This window comes from Podarcis pityusensis, assembly GCF_964106645.2.
Source record: "Podarcis pityusensis genome assembly, chromosome: 7".
Lineage (NCBI taxonomy): Eukaryota > Metazoa > Chordata > Lepidosauria > Squamata > Lacertidae > Podarcis > Podarcis pityusensis.
In genome coordinates this window covers 3,705,644-3,714,885 of record NC_138031.1, presented here as the reverse complement: position 1 = coordinate 3,714,885, position 9,242 = coordinate 3,705,644, and the positions used below count along the sequence as shown (strand labels likewise).

Genomic DNA, 9,242 nt, shown 5'->3' with positions numbered 1-9,242 from the left:
TAATTTTACTGAGGTTAAGTACCATCTATACATCAGTAGTGATGTGTGGAAGTGAGAGTTGGACCATAAAGAAGGCTGATCGCCGAAGAACTGATGCTTTTGAATTCTGGTGCTGGAGGAGACTCTTGAGAGTCCCATGGACTGCAAGAAGATCAGACCTATCCATTCTTAAGGAAATCAGCCCTGAGTGCTTACTGGAAGGACGGATCCTGAAGCTGAGGCTCCAATACTTTGGCCACCTCATGAGAAGAGAAGACTCCCTGGAAAAGACCCTGATGTTGGGAAAGATGGAGGGCACAAGGAGAAGGGGACGACAGAGGACGAGATGGTTGGACAGTGTTCTCGAAGAGACCAATATGACTTTGACCAAAATGCGGGAGGCAGTGGAAGACAGGAGTGCCTGGCGTGCTCTGGTCCGTGGGGTCACGAAGAGTTGGACACGACTAAATGACTAAACAACAACAACATACATCATTTTCATAATGTTTTCCTTTAGAACCGTACATGCAGTAAACGTAACCCCTTTCTTCCACAACCTTTCCCAATCTTCCAAGTGGTAGACATTCTTGACCAGGGGTTGGCAACCTAAGGCCCATGGGCTGGTAATGGTCCACGAGGTTTGTCTAATCGGCCCATGCCAACCCCTCCCGCCCCCTGCCCCCCGCTCTTACTGGCGCAGCGCACTGCGGCACACTGTGGTGTGGTGCATCACGGAGACCAACTTCCGGGTTGATGGTGCCTGTGCACATGCACACAGGCACTCCTCCAACCCGGATGTGCACCAGAAACAGTGTGCACACAGGCATGCGGGACGGAGAAGCACCCGAAATAGCGTGTGCGCACGCACATGGGCGCTCCTCCGAACCAAAAGAGCACACGTCCTCCGGTGGACGGAGTGTCGACCGGCCCATCCTCTGATTGAGTTTGCCGACCTCTGTTCTTGACTGTCTTGTTTTGGTTGTATGTAATCTGAAGGGACGCGGGTGGTGCTGTAGGTTAAACCACAGAGCCTAGGACTTGCCGATCAGAAGGTCAGCAGTTTGAATCCCCGCGACGGGGTGAGCTCCCGTTGCTCGGTCCCTGCTCCTGCCAACCTAGCAGTTCGAAAGCACGTCAAGTGCAAGTAGATAGATAGGTACCGCTCCGTCGGGAAGGTAAACGGCGTTTCCGTGCGCTGCTCTGGTTCGCCAGAAGCAGTTTAGTCATGCTGGCCACATGACCCAGAAGCTGTACGCCTGCTCCCTCGGCCAATAAAGCAAGATGAGCGCCGCAACCCCAGAGTTGGTCACGACTGGACCTAATAGTCAGGGGTCCCTTTACCTTTTAATCTGTTCTGGGGAATCGGCTTGGCTGAAGAGCAGTGTACAAATGCTCTAAGTAAAGAATGGAACAAAATGTCACACAAGCTAATGGAATACCCAGCCTTGGGGAGGAGGGAAATTGGAAGAGCAGCATTATTGCAAAAAACAGAACCCTAAAACACAGAAATTTGGGGCATTTCGATGTATGTTTAGAACACCCTCAAATACTACTGTATATTTGCAAAGATGGGCTGCACACATACATCTGTAGGCACCTGGGGCTCCCTTATAGGACTGTGGGAGGAATTCAGTTCCGTTTGCCTTTAAAGCAGAATTGACCTCATTTGCACTTCCTGAAAGAATACATCAACCGAAACAGAGATGTCCTTCAAAATTTGCAGTTCCCCGAATTTTGCAATGCAGCTCTGTACTAAAAAGAATATACTAGATTAAGGTGTGTGTGAAAAAACATACAAAAATGCATAGTGAAAATTCATCGTGCAAGTATGTACACTGGTGAAAAAACCACATATGAAAATGTGTATAATAGGAAAAATTCACACTAAAATGCTTGTGAATTGTTATGAAGATTGTATTTCAGCAGCAGCAGCAGCAGCAGCAGCAGCCTGCTGTGAAAATGTGGAGAACAAAATTTGAGATTGGAAAAATGAGAAGCTTGATAGATTCGCCCATCTCTACTTCCAGGTGATCAGGACTGAGTAAGGGCCTGTTACCTTTTGTTGTTGTTGTTGTTGTTGTTAGTCTTGTCCGACTCTTTGTGAGGTTGTTGATGTTTCTTGTTGATGTTTCCTGTTACCTTACAGGAACGCAAATATAAGGTAATTCAGAGAGATTTGGGGGAACTCCGATCCAATGTGTCGTGATTAGATTGTGTGCCTGGTGCTCCCACTATTTCTCATTGTTAGCCCACAGGTATTTATAATCCTGACCAGATTCACTTTGGATCGCCCTACAAACTATGACAAGTTCTTAAAGAAATGGGAGTGCCTGATCACCTCATGTCTCCTGAGAAATCTCTATGTGGGACAAGAAGCTACAGTTAGAACAGGATATGGAACAACTGATTGGTTCAAAACTGGGAAAGGAGTACGACAAGGCTGTATATTGTCTCCCTGCTTATTTAACTTATATGCAGAATTCATCATGCGAAAGGCTGGGCTGGATGAATCCCTAGCCGGAATTAAGATTGCGGGAAGAAATATCAACAACCTCAGATATGCAGATGACACAACCTTGACGACAGAAAGTGAGGAGGAATTAAAGAACCTTTTAATGAGGGTGAAAGAGGAGAGCGCAAAATATGGTCTGAAGCTCAACATCAAAAAAACGAAGATCATGGCAATGTTACCATAAAGCACCAATGCTGCAGCAAGCAAAGGCTCTAGCAGCTCAGCCAGCTGCTTGTGGCTGGAAAGCCAGACAGGATGTTTGTGACTGTTGCCATGGAAACAAAGGGGCAGTCCATTCTGTACTGAGCACCGGATGTTAGCTCAGTGTGTGTGTGTCATATGACCCGTACTGGATGTACTTGGGAGGAGTTTTCTTCTTGCTGTTGTTGAGTGCAGACATGATTCTCTGTACTGATGTAAGAGGCAGAAATAAATGATGTAAATAGTTTTCTGTCTGCTTCTTTCCCCTCCCTGGGGACACCAAAGGGGAGAGAGGAAGAACGGTGTGTTCCTCTCATACATCTGAGAAGAATCGCCGGACCTCGCCTGCTTATCAGCAGAGGTTGGGAGACGCGGGGAGGTCGACAGGAATATCTGCCGGTGCCTACGCTTGTGGCACATTCCTCTGACCCAGGCAGAATTCCAACAGTGGCAGCCTTCGGATGGTTGCGATTCATCGGACATCTGCATGAGAGGCTGGTGGATTGTCCTCCTCTGCTCCAAGGAGGGAGAAAAGCGTCTGAGAAAGGCTAGAGGCTCCACAGACAGCTGGTGGAAAGAAGAGGTGTTTTCCAGAGCAACAAAGTTCAAGGTATGCTGCATTTCGGGCTAAAAGTGTGAACGCAGGAAGATTAATTCCCTGGTTCACGGAGCTGCGTTTCAAAGAAAACAAGAGCTCCGGAGGAAGAGGCCTGCAGCTTGAAGGCTGAAGCCTGCATTCCACAAATTTTTGTGGTTGATAAGAAGTCCTATTGAAATGCATTGTTGCTAGGTAACGGAAAGTTACTGGCAAAGGGGCTGGACTGTGAGTATAAGCCTGGGAAAGCGAAACAAAATCAGAGAATGTTTTGGCTACAAATTTGAGTGCCCTTGGAAGGGACTTTCCATGGCAGCCAGAGTTTAGCTGCCAGGTGCAAAAGGGCGTAAACAATTTGCAGTTTGCTGCGTGAGAAAGGAAAAAACAACTGTTGGATTTTACAGTTTGTTTGAGAGTGTGGGCTGGAAAGCTGAAGAGGCTTGGCTTCAAGATGGATGCCAAGAAAGGAGCTTTGCTTTGCCCACCTCCCTTAACCAATGACAATTATTCATCTTGGTCTGTAAAGATGAAGGCCCTGCTGCAGAATCAGAGGCTTTTTGATGTAATTGAAAACCCCATCCCTGCAGCACCAACCAGAGGTTGGGAGTCACAGAATGTGAGGGCCAGGACTGCTATAATTCTGTGTGTCTCAGATGATCAGTTGGTGCATGTTCAGCATTTAGAAAATGCGAAAGAGGTATGGGACACGCTGCGTACAACGCATCAGAGAGATGCTGGTTCTTCAGCGTTGTTGTATTTTGAGAAATTGACCAATCTGAGACTTGCGCCTGATGGAGATGTTCAAGCGCACCTGACAGAAATGAAGTTTCTGCGTCAACAGATGGTGGAACGCAATTTCCGTCTTCAGGAGGAAGTGTTTTGCTTCATGATGATAAACAGCCTTAGCCGCACCTACAAGGTTGTTGCCAGTCAGCTTGGTTCCCTACCGGCCGCGCAGCTGACCGCGGAGAGAGTTTGTGCTGTGGTCCTGAATGAACACGACAGACTTGCTGCACTGGAAGAAAAAGACAGGGGGAGGGAAGAACAGAGTTCAAATCTCCCCACTGATGATGCTACTGGGAAGCATGGTGTAGCATTGAGTGCTGTCCGATGCTACAATTGTGGACAGACTGGGCATCTACAGCGAAACTGTAAGAAGCCGCGCCAGTCAAGAGGAGCAAAGAGCAGCTCTACGAAGCCTCAGGCGTCAGGCAAAAGCCGTACCAAGTGCCAGGTGAAACCTGCAAAGGCTATGATGGCGAAAGGAACCACGCCAGATGTTGGGAACTCGTTCATAATTGACACGGGCGCAACGGTTCATATGTGCCCGCACAGAGGACTGTTTTCGACGTTGAAGAAGCAAAGCTTCACTGTGAAACAGGCCAACGGTCAGGAGTTGGAAGCGACTGGAATTGGGACTGTGTATCTTGAGAGTCTGAACTTGACTATAAGCAATGTTTACCTGGTTCCAGAACTGAGATTTAATCTGCTGAGCGTGTCGCAGATTGCAAAGAAAGGACTGAAACTGTCCTATGATGCTAAAAGCTGCAAGATCTACAAAGATGGAGAACTGTTTCTTACTGCTAAAGAGAAAGATGGACTGTATTTGTTGACTTTTACTCAAAGTGATTACATGAAATGTAATTCTTCTGATTCTAACGAAATCTCTCTTGCAGGCGTGACCAGTGTGAGCACCAGGAAGGTGACGAAAAAGGTCGACAGAGCATTTCAGCGGGTGTATGCTGATGTGATTGGTCCTCTAGAACCATCTAGAGGCGGTGCACGATTTTACCTTGTGTGTGTGGATTGTTTCACTAATTATTCTTGGGTTTATATGATGGAGAAACCGCAAGAAACTTTAGAAAAGTTTCAGGAGTTTTGTGACAAGGTTAAAAATATGCATGATGCTAACATTGATTGTCTTTTCACAGATGAGAAACAAGTTTTTCTGTTACAGAAGTTTCAGAAGTTCCTGGATGGAAAAGGGATAGACCATAAAGTGGCAGTTTCGCAAGAAGCGTGGAACAGGGGGGTCTGTGTAAAAGTGAACAAAGAATTGCAAAAGGGAATGAATGCACAATTGCTGAGTTCACATTTGCCACATGAATATTGGGCCGAGTCGTTAATGTCCTATCTTCATGTGTGGTTGAGAAAGGTCTCAAAAGAGTTGGGACGTTCTCCTTTTGAGAAGCTGTTCAATAGAAAACCTTCTGTTGCCTATTTTAAGGTTTTCGGGTCTCATGTGAGAACAGAAGCTCCAGATGGTGTAAAGAATGCCAGAGGCATTTTTGTGGGTTATGAAAAAGGTCTCTACAGAGTAATTTTGTCTGAATCTGGTCAGGTGATTCTCACAAAGTTCCTAGAGAGTGCTCCAAAGCAAGAGCGGGTAGTACAGACATTTCCCACAGGAAACGATTCTGATGATGATGATGATGATGAGTTTGATCTTATTGAGTTCAGTAGTACTGATGATGACAGCGATAGCTCAGACAGCTCAGTTGTCACAGTCATTGAGAGGAAATCTCACATAATGACTAGACCCTCAGAAGAGGAGGATGAACCATTGATTAAGCTTAGTACTGGTTCTCCAGAGAGTTCAGAGGCTGAACCAGAAAGCAGAGAAGAGCAGCAACTTTTACGTAGGTCTGAGAGAGCAACGAAGGGTGTACCACCCAAGAGGTATTCAAAGGAGTTTGCTAACCTTGCATATGTTGCTATTGTAAACGACCAAGGACAGATTGAAGCTGTGTCTGAGTCAGAGACAAAGGCACAACAGAGAGTTGTTAACCGAGGTAATGCGAAGTCACACAACCAGAGAGGTACATTGGTTAAACCAGTGGCGGGTAGTTCCAAGGGTGGAACTGAAACAACAGGGGAATGTTATAAATATAACAACTGTTTGTTTTCTTCTCTGGATGACGCTTTGCTCGCAGCACACATTGATACTTTAGGGGGAGTATGTTACCATAAAGCACCAATGCTGCAGCAAGCAAAGGCTCTAGCAGCTCAGCCAGCTGCTTGTGGCTGGAAAGCCAGACAGGATGTTTGTGACTGTTGCCATGGAAACAAAGGGGCAGTCCATTCTGTACTGAGCACCGGATGTTAGCTCAGTGTGTGTGTGTCATATGACCCGTACTGGATGTACTTGGGAGGAGTTTTCTTCTTGCTGTTGTTGAGTGCAGACATGATTCTCTGTACTGATGTAAGAGGCAGAAATAAATGATGTAAATAGTTTTCTGTCTGCTTCTTTCCCCTCCCTGGGGACACCAAAGGGGAGAGAGGAAGAACGGTGTGTTCCTCTCATACATCTGAGAAGAATCGCCGGACCTCGCCTGCTTATCAGCAGAGGTTGGGAGACGCGGGGAGGTTGACAGGAATATCTGCCGGTGCCTACGCTTGTGGCACATTCCTCTGACCCAGGCAGAATTCCAACAGGCAACTGGTCCCATCACCTCCTGGCAAATAGAAGGGGAAGAAATGGAGGCAGTGAGAGATTTTACTTTCTTGGGCTCCATGATCACTGCAGGTGGTGATAGCAGTCACAAAATTAAAAGACACCTGCTTCTTGGGAGAAAAGCAATGACAAACCTAGACAGCATCTTAAAAAGCAGAGACATCACCTTGTCGACAAAGGTCCGTATAGTTAAAGCTATGGTTTTCCCAGTAGTGATGTATGGAACTGAGAGCTGGACCATAAAAAAGGCTGATTGCCGAAAAATTTATGCTTTTGAATTATGGTGCTGGAGGAGACTCTTGAGAGTCCCATGGACTGCAAGAAGATCAAACCTCTCCATTCTGAAGGAAATCAGCCCTGAGTGCTCACTGGAAGGACAGATCCTGAAGCTGAGGCTCCAATACTTTGGCCACCTCATGAGAAGAGAAGACTCCCCGGAAAAGACCCTGATGTTGGGAAAGATGGAGGGTACAAGAAGAAGGGGACGACAGAGGACGAGATGGTCGGACAGTGTTCTCGAAGCTACCAGCATGAGTTTGACCAAACTGCGGGAGGCAGTGGAAGACAGGAGTGCCTGGCGTGCTCTGGTCCATGGGGTCACAAAGTGTCAGGCACGACTAAATGACTAAACAACAACAACATCAGAGTAGATCCTTCTATCTCACCATGCCTGATTCCCCAGGCGAGTTTCCTGACTGAGCAGGGATTTGAATCTGAGTCTCTGCGGTCATAGTTCAACATGCTGACCACTGTACCACAGTGGCTATTTTCTAATCCTTCCATTTAAAAGTAATTCTAGGAACAAACTGGACATTTAACACCACAATGAAGTCCTGGAGCCCAGAAGTGAGGACTGGTTTCTTCACATTCATTTGACTCCCTGATTTCCAAGTTTCACTTGTTGGGAAAACAGAGAGTTCCAGGACTGGTTTCTCACCAGTAGAAGCCTTGATGGCTACAAACAGGTTACGTCAGCCTCGAATAAGAGGATGAATTGTTCTTCGTGTGCCAGATCATGTGCCAGAGACTGGTTATGCAAGGAATGAAATTATATATGTTGGTATCTGTGTTGGATTCCACATTTGCAAATGTTCCATGTGTGCTCTTATTAATATGGAAGAATCACTTCATGGTTCCTCATGGGAATCTCATGGTTCCTCATAAATTAAAACGAAAATGACACTTTTGTTTTGGAACAAATCAAGCAGTTTCAGGGTGGTAGATGAAAATGGGAGGGGCTGAATAAGGGGAAGTGGTCCAAATGTTTTGCACTACAGACCCTTCAGCCTAACATGTTGTTGTTTAGTCATTTAGTCGTGTCCGACTCTTCATGACCCCCCGGACCAAAGCACGCCAGGCATTCCTGTCTTCCACTGCCTCCCCCAGTTTGGTCAAACTCATGTTCGTAGCTTCGAGAACACTGTCCCACCATCTCGTCCTCTGTTGTCCCCTTCTCCTTGTGCCCTCCATCTTCCCCAACATCAGGGTCTTTTCCAGGGAGTCTTCTCTTCTCATGAGGTGGCCAAAGTCTTGGAGCCTCAGCTTCAGGATCTGTCCTTCCAGTGAGCACTCAGGGCTGATTTCCTTCAGAATGGAGAGGTTTGATCTTCTTGCAGTCCATGGGACTCTCAAGAGTCTCCTCCAGCACCAGAATTCAAAAGCATCAATTCTTTATGGTCCAGCTCTCACTTCCATACATCACTACATTTAGCAACTGCTGTTGAAGGAAGGAGCAACTTACAGAGATGGAATATCCTTCTACCCAGTTTTTAGCAGTCACTTCCCAAAAGGATCAGTCCACGGCAGCCTTCCTTAGCCTGGAGGATGATGGGATTTGTAGTTAGAATCAAAGAATTGTGGAGTTGGAAGGAACCCAGGGGTCATCTAGTCCAACCCCCTGCAATGCAGGAATCTCAGCTACAGCATCCATGACAGATGGCCATCCAACCTCTGCTTAAAAACCTCCAAGGAAGGAGAAGCCACAACCTTCTAAGAGAGACTGTTCCACAACAACAATAAAAAGCTAATTCACACAGCAATACAAAGAGAGGATAAAAATATAGCTAAGGAACAAAGCACTAGAGCTCCACTATGAGAGACCACGATACCACCCTTCTGATAAATAATAAATTTTTATTTATACCCCGCCCTTCCCGGTTCAGAAAACCGGGCTCAGGGACGGCTAACAACAAATTTAAAACACTTAATTGATGCAACAAAAAACAGCATAAAATACAGTATAAAACGTGAATAACAATAAATTCAGAATTCAAAAATCACTTCAGGGATTTGCTAAATTAGTCCCACTTGGGCCAGCGAGGAGATGAGGGGAGAATTAGCTGTGGGATCCCAGAGCAGGTAATCTTCATAAAAAGGGGAGGGGGAGGAAAGGAAGGGGAATAAAAGATCGGGCTAAGTTCAAATTGAAAGCCAAGTGGAATAGTTCTGTCTTACAGGCCCTGCGGAAGGAAGTTAAATCCTGCAGGGCCCTGGTCTCATGG

The 9,242-nt window shown here is 46.3% G+C and overlaps 1 long non-coding RNA gene across 1 annotated transcript in view; it reads right to left on the bottom strand.

Annotated features, from left to right (window-relative positions):
* Positions 1-9,242, bottom strand: part of LOC308480976 — a 74,753-nt gene that overhangs the window by 48,834 nt on the left and 16,677 nt on the right. The gene's annotated exons all lie outside the window — the stretch shown is intronic.